Source organism: Cebus imitator, unplaced genomic scaffold (assembly GCF_001604975.1).
Source record: "Cebus imitator isolate Cc_AM_T3 unplaced genomic scaffold, Cebus_imitator-1.0 Scaffold92, whole genome shotgun sequence".
Classification (NCBI taxonomy): domain Eukaryota; kingdom Metazoa; phylum Chordata; class Mammalia; order Primates; family Cebidae; genus Cebus; species Cebus imitator.
The window spans coordinates 4,815,009-4,829,855 of NW_016107407.1; the positions used below are offsets into that span (position 1 = coordinate 4,815,009).

A 14,847-nucleotide genomic window follows, 5' to 3' on the forward strand; every position below is an offset into this window, starting at 1 on the left:
TTTTTGTTTTTATTTGTATAGAGATGGGGTCTCACTATGTTGCCCAGGTTGATCTTGAACTCCTGGCCTCAAGAGATCCCTCATCGCCTTGGCTTCCCAAAATGTGGAGATTACAGGTGTGAGCTACTGTGCCTGGCTGGAAACCATATTAATAGATACTTTCAATTGGTTAAGTGCTGAAAAACATAATTATAAGTAGTGCTAGAGAAGCCACATGCTTGGATGGAGAGCCAACACAATTTGTCTGTCAAACTCAAGGGAGACGGTTTTTGTTTTCCCCCTTTTCCCCCAATTTCTTTAACTATTATATAACTTTTGCTTTCTTTCATATATTTTCCCCTATATGAAATGGATTTCATATACAGTATATATTTAGTTATAGAAAATTTTATTTCTCTCATTCTACACACACACACAGACACACACACATGCGCACAAAACAGAGAGTTAATCGAACAGAAAAAAATGGTCAGAAAGTTCTACATGGGAAAGACTTTTCTGGTGCCTTTTTTGTGTGTATGAGATAAGATCTTGCTCTTTTACTCAGGCTGAAGTGCAGTGGCACAATGTTGGCTCACTGCAATCTCTGTCTTTTGGGTTCAAGCAATTCTCATACCTCAACCTCCCTAGTAGCTGGGATTAGAGGTATTTGCCAACATGCCTGGCAATTTTTTTTTTTCATTTTTAGTAGGAAGGGAGTTTCACCATGTTGTCTAGGCTAGTCTTGAACTCCTGACCTCAAGTGATCCACCCGCCTTGGCTTCCCAAAGTGCTGGGATTACAGATACAAGTGACTGTGCCCAGCTATTGTAGTGCTTTTCCTAAGTAGCCATATTATTTGCCTGTTTCTCTTTCTTTTGTTAAAATAAATCTTTTGGACTTAGCACACCGTGGATAGTGAATAGATGTTTCAGAGTCAGAGGACAGCTCACTTTGATTTCACAGATTTTACAGAATATGCAAAGTACAGAGGCTTTACTGCACCTCTAGATTTGAATGTGGTAGTCCTGCCAATTCTGGAATCTGTGATGTTGTACCAGGAAATGGAAGCTAAAAATATCTAACTTTAGCCATTAATTTTAATCTTTTCTCTCATTAACCTTCAAACAAAACAAATAACATGGTGAAAAATGTTCAAAGCTTTAAACCTTCCCACTGACCCTACACCCCAAAGATCAAAGAATATGTTGTGATTGCCTAAAAGACAAAAAGAAGAGAGATCAAGGCTCTGCATTAATCACGAAGTGAAAATTTGTCTTAAAATCAATCAAAATAGACTTGGCAGGAATACTGAACGAAGCCAACACTTTGCTCTTGTGAAACTCACAGGTCACGTAGTGGCTGCATTTTATCTCATAGAATGGTGCCTCCAGTATTATGTGAGTGAGAGCACTGGTATTTTCCTGACTCATAAGGACAGGAGTGTGCCGCCCGCTGAATCACCCTCCTCATTTTCTGGGGTGCCTGGGTGTTCTAAGACATTCATGGAGGATTAAATTATGGTTGCCATGACAGCTCCCTAAATGCCGTCATGATAATATCAACGGCTATAGTATGAGTGCTCCCTGAATGCTGACTTATTTTCCCTTCCAAAACCTCAATAATTTTTATAACCAAAGTTCTTCAATACCTATGCAAATCAAAAAAATTAGTAAAATCCTTTTTTCTTAATTAGATAGGTTGCCGTATTAAGATATAACTCATCTCTTTCTATAGGATTTATTCTTTTGAGTGAATGGTAATTGACATATGATGTTGTTTATTGTATTTTTGGAAGGTAGAATGCATAATATCAAAGTTGGCATAAAAATGGAAAGTTCTCACAATTTTTTAAAGTTGTGGAAGCTTGAATTTGAGGACACAAATCTGAATTTTTTAAGCATTAGCTGGCATTCCGTGATAGAGAGGGCTGGTTTTACACGTGCCGGCGATTATGCAAATTACTATATGTGAGAACCAGGTAAGAGGATGTTCTGTCCCTCTCCCGCTTCCATTCCAATGATTTGAGACACCAGTGAGTAGAGGCAAAGGAAGAACTTCCTTGCAAGCCTGTATTTTTATTTTAAAAAATCTCACTGTTGGGAGGTTCCAATATCTTTTAGGAGCACTACCTTAACGCGTCAAGTACTGAGCGTCAGTTAGAGAACATCACAAAACTTTCAATGACCTTGACGCTTATTGAAATGTCTTCACTGAATGTTTTGAAACTAGGCAACTCTTGAGCCTTCCTTGCTGCTTTGTGATACAGTGTCATCCTCTCTTCATTTCACTTTCTCTTAGGATGTTGGCTATTACTTTTTCGCTGAGATGTTCCTGGAATCCTTCTAATTTTAGTTGCACAAACATTTATCAAAGACCTGTTATGTTCCCAAACTGTTCCTCGTTAGGAAAGCAGTTAATCAAGTCAGGGTCTTGTCACAGAGAAGTCCACTCAAATGAATTTAATGGAAACAGACTTAAAGATGGGCTATTCACAAAGGTTAGGGTAGGGTTAAGAGAACCTTTAAGAGATGGTGACACAGGAAGCATTATAGAGCCTAGAGGGAGCAGGAGCCATCTTTATCGTTTATTGACATGATATGCCATATGCCAGGTTTTGCTCCTGAAACTATTTTCCATGAAATTCCCTTGTGATCTCTTTCTAAACCAACAAGGGCATATTGCAAAAGGGAAACTGTGCCTTGACAGGAATGTGCTGATATGTATTATCTCCTTTTATCCTCCTACCCATCTCAATATACCAATCATATGGATTTTAACACTATAATTTGTTTGTATGTTTTTATCTACTGTACTAGATTATATAAATTTACATGAAGTTTTCTCCACCAATGTACTTACTGTTGGATACTTCTAGAACCTCCAGTGTAATGTTGACTAGGAGTGGCAAAAGCAGGTGTTTTTGCCTTGTTCCCAATATTAGGGAAGCGCTTTCATTTTTGAATCAAGAAATACTATTTTTATCTTAGCTGTGTTTCACATATAAACATTGTATGCCCAAATGTGACAAACAGTAAATGTTTTTCATGCAGTCTAAATGATCTCAAATAATGAATTTTTGATTGCTGATTTTTATTAAATTTAGGGTAATTTCCTTAGAGTCTATATCTGAGTGAAACTAAAATGAGTGTATATTTAATTTAGAGAATAACAGCAGAACAAATTATCAATTAAAATATATCTGAACTTTGATTGGCTGATTACACATTTTAAATTTGAAGGCCAATTACTATATTTTCTTCTATTAGGTAGCCAGGTCTACATAATTTTGGAAAAAAAGCTCTAGGTGACAATCTGTCTGTTAGCCCTTTACTATATTGAAGTCAAAATAAAATATAGAGATGAGTCTCTAAATTAAGCATTTTATTTGGGAATCACAGAATTGCAATTCAGAGCATACACACAGACCACAGAGGCTTTCCAGATGGACAATCCCAAGGTCAATTTTAGGTTAAAAAACTTTTAAATTAGAATTTGGTTTTGGGAAAGTGTAAAGATGTTAAAAGGCTTAAAATATTTAATCAAAGTAGAATTACATGCCATTGAGAAGTAATAGCTATTTATTTAATCAGAGTGATTAAAAAAAAGTCTTCAAAAACAAATACAAAAAGTAACATAGGCCAGGAGCAGTGGTTCATGCCTGTAATCCTAGCACTTCGGGAGGCCAAGGCAGGCGGATGGCTTGAGCTCAGGAGTTTGAGACCAGCCTTTGCAACACGACAAAACCTCATCTCTACAAAAAATACAAAACTTAGCCAAGTGCGGCAGCATGCATCTGTAGTTCCTAGCTACTAGGGAGGCTGAGGTGGAGGATTGCTTAAGCTTGGGAAGTTGAGGCTGCTGTGAACCGAGATCTCACAACTGCACTTTAGCCTGGGCAACATAACAAGATGCTGCCTCAAAAATAAATAAAACTGGAAGGGCATGGTGGCTCATACCTGTAATCCCAGCACTTTGGGAGGCCGAGGTGGATGGATCACCTGACGTCAGGAGTTCGGGACCAGCCTGGCCAACATGGTGAAACCCTGTCTCTACTAAAAATACAAAAATTAGCTAGGCATGGTAGCACGTGCCTGTAATCCCAGCTACTTGAGAGGTTAAGGCAGGAAAATTGCTTTAACCCAGGAAGCAAAGGCTACAGTGAGACAAGATCATACCACTGCACTCCAGCCTGGGTGACAAAGTGAGATTCTGTTTCAAAAAATAAAAATAAATAAAATAGAACCCAGGCGCAGTGGCTCACACCTGTAATCCCAGCACTTTGGGAGTCTGAGGTGGGCGAATCATGAGGTCAAGTGATCGAGACCATCCAGGCCAACATGGTGAAACACCGTCTCTACTAAAAATACAAAAATTAGCTTGATGTGGTGGCACACGCCTGTAGTCCCGGCTACTCAGGAGGCTGAAGCAGGAGAATCGCTTAAACCCTGGAGGTAGAGGTTGCAGTGAGCCGGGATCGTGCCACTGCACTGCAGCCTGGCAACAGAGTGAGAATTTTGCCTCAAAAACAAGCAAACAAACAAACAAAAAAAACCACCAAAGAAATCCAAAATCAAAAACACAGTTGAGACAGAAAAAAATAAAACAACTTGGCTCTGTATTAAGATTACTTAACTTTTTCTAAGTAGTCAAAACCCTAATAAAAACAGGAAAAGTCAAAAAACTACCTTAAAATATAACTTATCTGTTTTTTAGGCTGATTGTTTAAATGATAAAGGAAAACCTATTGTGGCTGGGTGTGATGGCTCATGCCGAAATCCTAGCACTTTGAGAGGCCAAGGCAGGCAGATCACTTGAGGCCAGGATTTTGAGATCAGCCTGGCCAACATGGTGAAACCTCGTGTCTACTAAAAATACAAAAATTAGCCGGGCATGGTGGCACAGGCCTGTAATCCCAGCTACTCGGTAGGCTGAGGCACAAGAATTGCTTGAACCCAGAAGCTGCAGGTTGCAGTGAGCCGAAATCATGCCACTGCACTCCAGCCTGGGCAACAGCACATGACCCTGTCTCAATAAAAAGAAAAAAAGAGAAAAACCCTGTCTCGGAAAAGGAGAAAAACCTCTCGTAGTATGACATTTCTTTTTATGGGATGACTGAGTTACCTGGAAGTCAAACTTCATGAAAAGATACTAGCATTTAATTAAACACTGGAAGAGTGTGTGACCAAGGTTACGAATATACACCATGTTATAGAAGAGTAATGTAAACAAGAAACGTGTACCTTGAGCAGGGGTGTATATGGCTTGTAAATTTGCCTGGTTACACAGAACAACTTTGACACACCAAGAAAAGCCAAGAGTACAGAATCAAGTCATACCAGAGGAAGCATCGTTCTCTCGGGACTTTAAGACAAACATGCATCGGGACACAACACCACAGTCAGAACTGGGGAGAAAAAGCTACGGAAATTGGTCAAAAAGTTGAGAAAAAAAGTCACTGAGATATTACACAGAGCTAGTCATTTTCTTATGTTTCTTTGAAAGAGAAACCCCTAAAAGTTAACTTGTTGTGCTTGGTATACAGGGAACAATGGACAATGCATTGTACTCTCATCTGTACATTTATTTTTAGGTGAAACTCATATTTTATCATCTTAAAGCAGCTAGCAAGGACAAATATAATCTTGTCTGGCCAGCAAATCAAGCCACTCCATACCCCCAAATGTGTGCTAACAATTTTGAAGACATTTTCATTTTTATCAACAAATTTAAAATTAGCTGATTATCAAAGATTTACTTAAGTCTTATGAACTAAAATTTTTAGTTAGTTACTATATTTTGGATAAAATATTTGATTTAAGCACTTAATTTTTCCTTTTAAGTCAAATAATTAGGGTTCTTTTATATATTTTGGTAGAAAATGATAATAGGCATATAGAAATTTAAAAAAAAACCATAAAAACATACAAACAAAACCAAAGATCATATAGTTTTTTGTTTGGTTTTATTTAAGACTGGGTCTTGCTCTGTTGCCCAGGCTGCAGTCCAGTGGCACAAACATAGCTCACTCTAGCCTTGACATTCTGGGCTCAAGTGATCCTTTGGCCTTAGTCTCCTATGTAGTTGAGACCACAGGTGTGCAACACGCCCAGCTATTTTTTCTTTTTTTATAGAGATAAGGTCTCACTGTGTTGCCCAGGCTGGCATATAGTTTTTATTGAAAGTTTACTCTTGAGTAAAGTATAGTAATATAAATTTACTGGTTTATAAGAAGACAATTGGATTCAAACCATATGTTTGACAACATAAGATAAGGCTAACCTTTAAGGTTTTTTTGTTTTTTTTTTTTTGAGACAGAATCTCACTCTGTCACCAAGGCTGGAGTGCAGTGGCACGATCTCAGCTCACTGCAACCTCTGCCTCCTGGGCTCAAGCTATCCTCCCACCTCAGGCTCAGGCTGGTTTTGAACTCCCGAGCTCTAGCCATCCTCCTCCTCAGACTCCCAAAGTCCTGGAATTACAGGTGTGAGCCACCACACCCTGCAAGAGCTATTCTAACAAGGTTTATACAATATTTTCTTGGTTTCTGTTACTCATCCTTGAGAGTAAGAGTGCTGCCTTTCCTTCTAGTATAGGGAAAGTGTCTTTTACATGGAAATTTCATCTTTTGCTTTCAAGAAACAGCATTAAGGCCAGAATAACTATAGAAATACTATTAAAACTATAGTTTTGTCTGGGTGCCGGTAGCTCACACCTGTAATCCCAGCACTTTGAGGTTGAGGCAGGTGGATCACTTGAGGACAGGAGTTCAAGACCAGCCTGGCCAACACAGAGAAACCCTGTGTCTACTAAAAACACAAAAATTTGCCAGGTGTGATGGTGCATGCCTGTAATCCCAGCTACTTAGGAGGCTGAGGCACAAGAATTGGTTGAATTAGGGAGGTGCACGTTGCAGTGACCCGAGATAGTGCCACTGCATTTCAGATTGGGAGATGGAGAGAGACTCTGTCTCTAAAAAAAAAAACCTATAGTTTTAATAGTAACTATTAAGAATAGATTCTTATTAATCAGTATGCCAGAATAGCTGAGGAGTTTTGGAAAAAGAGAGTTTGGCATATAGAGGGATAAAGGGGAGGAGGTATAGGAAGGGGTGGGAAAGGTTTTGGGGAAGAATGAGTCCCAGGTAGCTTTGTGACAGTACTTTGCAGCAAGGCAATCTTTGAGTCTTGAATGTGAGTTTTTGAGCCTCAAGATACCAATTGAGATATTCATCCTACTTGTACTATATGATTTCATAGATGTGACCCTTTATTTTAAAGAAAAATGGACTGTTGTAATGATCCCCATAATATTTCAACATATCAACTGGAGTCTCAGAAGGAGTAACTATTTTGGTATACCTTTGAACTTTGAGAACCCATTTGTAAATAAATTTATTTAGGCGATTTGGTTTAATGCCGAATACACAAAAACTAATTTTATACACACACACACACACACACACACACACACACACACACACAGAGATGGGGAGTCTCATTATGTTGCCCAGGCTGGTCTTGAACTCCTGGGCTCAAATCACCTGCCTGCCTCAGCCTCCTAAAGTGCTGGGATTACAGGCATGAGCCACCACTCCTGGCCACAAAAACCAATTTCAAATATAAGTGTGTAAATGAATCAGAAAATAAAGTATGTACTCCCCAAGAGGGTTGATAAGCCTTCTTTAACAAGGGAGAGAAAAAAAATCCCTTTTAAACAGGAGTCCTCATAACCAGGAAGAAAAAAATATTCATCTTAACCAAATCTATAGCAAGGAGGGAGAAAGTTCCCCTAAACAGAAGATTTCATAACCAGTAGTGAGTAGTTTATTTATTCCCAAATAAAACTGAACTAAACCAAAATAAAAAATATGAGTTTAAGCCAACAGAGACTCACCATGGGGAAAAGAGGTTGCTCGTAGAAGTTTGGGGGCTCAAGAGACTTGAATGTGGGTACTTCATGCCACATTCCAGAAGCTAATTCTCTGAAGTGAGTCTGCTTGGATGCCACCTCTGACACCAAGTATGTAGAAATCAAAACAAAATATAGAAATGAACCTGTAAATTAAACATTTTATTTGGGAATCACAGAATTGGAATTTAGGGTATATATATGAACATATGGGTGGTCTTTGGTATGTTCTAAGAACAAAAAGAAGGTTGGAAGTTTATTAGAAGGAGAAATATTATGTATTGTTTTGAAAGAAAGCTCACTGCCACCAGAGAAGCTTTTGGGAGCTGGTAAGCTCTGATTGCTGAATGACAGCAGTAGGTAAAACTAGTCTATGAGTCACAGCATGTCATTTCAGCAGCTACTAGGTAAAACCAATCTTAAAGTTACAGCAGGCTGTTTTAGCAGCTGGGCTTGCAGGCAATTTAAGGAGATGGTCCTATGTGCCCTGAGTGATTTCCACCACCCCATCCCTGGACTCTCAGTTAGTTGGGTATGACAAGAAGGCCTTAATTTGGACAATCAACTATTACAAATACTAATTACTTTAAAAAAATTTTTTTTTATACTGCATCTTGCTCTGTCTCCCAGGCTAGAGTCCAGTGGCATGATCTCAGCTCACTGCAACCTCTACCTCTTGGGTTCAAGCAATCCTCCTGTCTCAGCCTTCTGAGTAGTTGGGACTACAGGTGTATGCCACCACACCTAGCTAATTTTTTGTATTTTTAGTAGAGAAGGGGTTTCACCATGTTGGCCAGGCTGGTCTTGAACTCCTGATCTCAGGTGATCCGCCTGCCTTGGCCTCCTAAAGTGCTGGGATTACAGGCATGAGCCACCGCACTTGACCACAAATGCTAATTCTTTATTCCTGTATTTGTCTTTAATAAAAGTGTTAATTAAAACTGATCATATGAATTTATATAGTAAAAGCTGTGAGATTTTACCAAGAAAATATTAATAAATCTCCTAAAACTCTTAAAGATGTGTTATGTAAATCTGACCGCTATTGTACTCATGATTCTCTTTGAGTTTTCTGAAAATTAAACCCACAAATAAATATAATCAAATACTGAAACATATCAGACAAAATCATTTACAGGGCATCTGTGTAACCCACGGAAACAAGAAGCAGTTGATATTATAAAGTGGGTGAGTGAACAGATAATCAGAGAAACACATGCCTTTAGTGTTTTTCCCAAAATATGTTTTGTGGACCTTAATTAGCAGACAAAATACCCATGAAATTCTAATTTTATTAAAATGGAGGATCCAATTTGTTAAAACTTGTTCAAGAAAGGCTCTACTAAACTTCAAGAAAAATAAAATACTTCTGAAAATTTATATACATTTCATAAAATGTATACCAAGCCTCAAAATAAATGTAGTACCTGAATTTTAAGTTATTATGGTAAGAAACAGACATTATTCGATCTGAACTTAAAAACTCTTGAGTTTTTCAAAAGTTTGCCTATGAGTACTAGTTTATCTGATTATTATTATTTTTGAGACAGGGTCTCACTCTTTCACTCAGGCTATGGTGCAGTGGCACGATTTTGGCTAACTGCAACCTCCACTTCCTGGGCTCAAATGATTCTCCTACTTCAGCTGAGACCACAAGCACATGCCACCATGTGCTTTTTTTTTTTTTTGCATTTTCAGTAAAGACGGGATCTTGCCATGTTGCCCAGGATGGTCTTGAATTCTGAGCTCAAGCAATCTGCCTGCCTCAGCCTCCCTAAGTGTTGGGATTATAGCCGTGAGCCACTGCACCCTCCCAGCCTTCTTGATGTGTTTATTTTAATCAGGTAAACTTTTACAAAACAAATGAAGCCCGAATGTTTTGATAACAACAACAAAAAAGATGGCAGAAAAATTTTAAACATTTTCACTATATGAATAGATAAAACATTCTGATATTTTGAATATCAAAAAGTTTAAATATGAAGTCTATTTCTTATGCCTTCCATCTACTGTGTTTATATCTCAAGTTACTTTGTTCTAGTTTAATACCTATACAATTTAATACAATATTCTGTACCATATTTCTGCATTTTTCACGTAACAAAAAAATCTTGGAGATCTTAATGTTAAAACAAAGAACTTTGATTTTTTGTTGTTGTTGTTAACAGCTGTACAATGTTCAAACATATGGCTCTATCATAATTTAACTAGTATCCTGTTGGTGGATACTTAGCTTGTTCCCAGTCTTTTGCTATTCTCAACAATAAGAAACACCTTGTGATTTCTTATATGTGGAGACATCTGTGGCATAAATTCTTAGACATGAAATTCAAGGCTCCAAGTATATATGCATTTGTAATTGTAACAGATACTGCCAAATTCCTGTTTCTTTATAGCCCAGCCAAAGTAGTGATGCCAGATACAGTTTTATGCTTTTTCATTTAGAAATATACAATGAAAAGTAGGTTACTTATTAAAGAATTAGAAAGAAAGTAGGACAAGTTTATACAGAGTACAGACTACATTTTCACCCAAAAATACATTCAACAGGAATTTATTGTGCATCTACCTATGCCAAGTTCTTTTAGGCACTTGGGATATATACACAAACAAATCAGACTCAAATCTCTGCCTGTGTGTGGAGCTTCTAATTCAATTCTACATTTTGGAACTCTCTGGTACTTCACAAGAAGCCAGTTAAATGTCAAAATCCTGAAAATGATCTGTTGAAATCCTGAGCACAGGCGCCAGACATATGCTACAAGTGTTATTTAAAAACTCACTAGAGGCAATGTTGCATATGATCATAGCTCTCCATCAGGTTCTTTTAAAACAACACACTAGAGAGAAAGCTCTTTTTATCCCACTCCATCTGCTGTTGGTGGTGATCAGCATACTGTGGGCATTGTAGTATCATCCAAGATTAGGCTGTGAAATAGGAAGTGGAGTTACAGGCAGATCAGCAAGTGTATGCAAACTGAGTTCTTTCCCTTGCTGAAACCAAGGGTGCCTAATTCAGGTTTGGAGAGTAGGAAAGATAAGGTTATCAGCACATTCCTATCAGGGTCGTTTCCTTTTTGCACTGCTCTTGTTTTGGTTTCATAAGGAGAACACAGCAGAGTCTATGGAAAACAGTTTCAGAAGCACACAGGCAATACTCTTTATACTGAACAAATGCATGAAAGCAGAACGGGTTAGAAACTGAGGGAGACAAGGCGGTGAGTGCCAAGGACTGTGAGAAGCGAATGCAAAGATAGAGACAGCACAGTCTCAGGTTTATTTTTTCTAAAAAATACTCATTGTAAGCCTCTTTCCTTTCTAAATGGAGAAAATCTTAACACTTTAGCTCGCATTAGACTTAATAAGAATGTTGTAAACCACAGTTGTTAAAGTCTTGCTACTGCCCTACTGGATTCTTTGCATCCTGTAAGGAACAACTCGGAGTTCAGCTGGTTGATAATGAATCCAGGGATTGTGGCATCTGCAAGTACAAAGTGAAGCAAAGAAAAGAGCCAACTCTGGAGAATAGCTCTTGAGCGCTTGAATTATATATATGCTGGGTGTTCCCCCCCTCCCTTTCTAGTCTCTATTATTAATAAATATTTCATCCTGACACCACAACAGGCACAATCAACAACTGGTCAAAGAATGAGTAATTTCTCAACTTCCAACATCTCTCAGTTATTTTTTTCTCACACGCATTGAATTCTCGAGCTAGAAGGCGGCTCATTTGAGAACTGAGGTTCAGAAGACTGACGTGCCAATAAATGGCAGAAGCCAGGTCTCTGGCCTGATTCCCATTCCAGCTGAGCTCCTGCTGCCACAGGAGCTTCAAAGACCTTCCAAACGTGTGACTTCCGGCTCGGTGCTGCCACACTGCAACCCGGGAAGACTCTGGACAACGACCGTGTGGCTCCCGCAGGGCTCGCACCCGCGGGCCGGTGGGCGGCCGAATGCTGCCCGACTGGTTCTGCCCTGGAGCGGCCGCCCGCGTCCCACGGGTCTCCTCAGCACACAGTGTGCCCTGCGGGTCCTGCCCGGTGCTCTGGCGGCTCCGGCCACCGACTCAGTGCCCCGAGTCCCATTCCGTCCCCCCGAGGCGGCGTGCGGCACTTTTTCGGGGGTCCCAGTGGAACTTCCAGGCCCGTGAACGACTGACCCACGCCCAGCGGCAGTTCCAGGCGCCGAGGAAGGGAGCGGCAGGGCCCACGGCCGGGTCGTCTTTCCCTGGGCTCCCTTCCTGCAGCCCTGGCGCTCCGTCCGCCCTTCCCTGGTTTTCCCTACGAGCGTTTTCTTAACGCTTCCCACTCCGTGTTTACAAAGTGCTGAGCCCCCTGGGCCGCCGGCTCCGCGCGGGGCCAAGTTCCTCATCCCGGCCGCCCCCGCCCCGTAAGCCCACCGTTCCACGCACCCGGCGCCAGCCCCGACAGTCCGGGAGCCCGACGCCCGCCCCGCACGCCAGGGCCGTCACGTGAGCCGCCCGCCCCGCCCCCGCGCATCACGTGAGCCCCGCCCCCCGCCCCGCGCCCCGCCCCCGCGCCGGCGCGCTCCGACGTGCCCTGGAACTTACCCTCCCTCAGAGGCCAGCCTGCGGGGACGGGCCGGCCGCGGCCGCCGCCGGGTGAAGCCTCTCCGAGCTCGCGTCGCCGACTCGCAGCCGCTGGGCGGGCTGAGGAGGGAGCCGCCCGCCGCGAGGCCGCCGGGCTCCGGGTGAGGTGCGAGGCGCGGGTCCTGGCAGACGGAGGGGCAGGTTGGCGAGGCGCTGCACAAAGGCGCGCCGGGGCCCGGGCTGTGCCCGCCGAGGGCGGTGGAGTCGGGGGGGAGCTGTGTGCCGGAGGCGCGGCCGCCGCGCCGAGGTGCGAGCGAGTGGGGGCCGGGCGCGCCACTGGGGGCTCCGGGCGCGGGGGTGGGCGCCGGGGAGAGGGCGCCGGCGCAGCCCATTGGCTGACGTGGGCGAGAGGGTTTAAATGACCCGAGGTTGTGGCTCCTTTGCCCCCTGGGTTTCCTGACTTCCTGTGTGAGGGCAGCGCCCGCCGCCCCGCCCCCAGGGAGGAGAGTGTGAGGGTGCGCGGATGTGTGTGCGAGTGCGGGAGAGCGCGCGTGTGTGCACAGGGCGGGTGTGTGCGTGTGTGTGTGCACAAGGCCGGCCCGGCTCCTCCAGCGCCGTGGGCCCGCTTTCTAACCGCGGTGGGGCTCGCAGGCCGGCGCCCACCTGGGGCGTCCCTCTGGGGCGTCCCTCGGGTACGGTTGACCTTAAACCGGACACTTTCTTCGTTGCGGTCTTTCTCGATGCCCCGCCCCTGCTGGACGGACAGGCCTTCGCTCCCCTCCAGCTTCTCTGGGCGGAATCTCCTCAAAGTCCTTGAATTGAAAAATCCTCTTTACCAGCGCGCCGCCCGCCTCCCGTCTCGGGGGAGCTGGTTGTCTTCTCAGAATGGCTGTCCTTTACGCGTTGCTACTTAAGTGACTGCAGACCCTCTGAGAAGAAATGGCCACACGGTCATCGTTAGAGAAAAGGGCACGCCCTTCAGCTTTCGAGGCGTGTGATGTTTTCCTTTTAACTGCAGTTGCAGTTTTATAAATGCATTTGCAAAGGTTAAAGCACGACGTTGGAAGTAGACCTTTATCGAAAGTTCTCATGTCATCCCAAGTGGAGTGTTTGTTGTGAGCAGAGGCTTTTAGCACTCGAATAACATGATTGCTTGTGGCTGGCTCTATGGCTAATCATGATATAGAGAAGTTTATTTTATCGACTGTTTAGGCATGCATTCCTAAAGGGAGGTCGTGGAGGAAGGAAGCCTCACTCGGGTTCTGGTTCACATTCTGCCACCCGACTTCTAGAGGAGACTCCAGGTGTTTCAATGGAAGTGTTAAAAAGTATCTAACTCCTAGCCACGCCTCTCTCATACTTAAAAGTCGGGAACGGTGGCCTAGAGGTGTATTTACGTGGGCAAATCACATTTTCTTTACCTGATCCGTAGGAGGGTGTTTTACGGAATGGGTCATCTTCTTCTGCCTCCTCTGTTCTGAATAGGCAGTCTGGCTCCTGGCGCAGTGTTTTTTTCTTTGTTTTAAAATTGCCTTGGAAACGTTTCAGAGCAGAGTTTTGAGAGCCCAGAGCAGGAAGTGATCCCGAGCGATGCCACCTGAAGAGCCAGACCCACTGGGCACATTTGTGCGACCCCTGGTACTATGTGGCTCCTCTGCTCTGAAGGTGTTTCTCTGTTGGGGAAAAATAACCCCCAAAAGTGTAATGTAACAGATTATGGGTGTGTGTATATTTATGCCTCAGTAGTTAGATTTCTGTTCGTATTTTATCAACCACAGAAGCTAGAGAAGAGTGATGAATCACCGATTCTTAAGATAATGCCGCCTGTGTAGATTAGTTGTTCATCTGTAATGATCAATACATTACATCTCTTTCGGCTTTATATTTACTAATACCAGTTGTTTTGAGATGCAAATGAAAATAGATAAGTGCTGTAGAAAAACAGCATGTTACCTGTAGTTAATCATTTGGCTTTAGTATCTGCTCAGTGGTTTTTTAATAGGCTGAAAGAAACTGAGCTTTACAAATTTTTAAGTACTTTAAGTTATGTAAGTTACATTACTGAAAATAATAAGGGTGATTAAAATCTTTAAATGTAGTAAAAACTGTAAATAGTGGTGATCCGTAAAACCGTCAAACAGTAGTACTAGTATTTTACTTACCTGAGAAGATAGGCTTACAGTTTTATAATAAATCATGGGAGAGAAAAGTGAAATTAAACTTTTGTCCTGTATTTAACAATTTTGGCTAGAATTGCAAATATGCACTATTTTGTAGTGTGCATCAGATGTGAAATGTATGGTAGTGCCACATAGCATCACTGTACTTCAAATCGGACTTTTCGGATTATCTCCCTTGAGGAACCTATTGGGCATTTGTCCTTGTTTTTTTTTTTTTTTTTTTTTTTT

General features: G+C 42.2%; 1 protein-coding gene across 8 annotated transcripts in view; it reads left to right on the top strand.

Moving 5' to 3' along the window:
- The first annotated feature begins 12,388 nt into the window (after positions 1-12,388).
- ARHGAP12 (Rho GTPase activating protein 12) overlaps positions 12,389-14,847 on the top strand; it is a 123,783-nt gene continuing 121,324 nt past the window's right edge. For 7 of the 8 annotated variants that reach the window (XM_017535401.2, XM_017535396.2, XM_017535398.2 and 4 more), the window contains exon 1: positions 12,389-12,600. The gene's annotated coding sequence lies outside the window, so the exon portion shown is untranslated. Of the gene's footprint in view, positions 12,606-14,847 lie in introns of all 8 variants that reach the window. The other variant, XM_017535397.2, reaches the window with a different exon arrangement.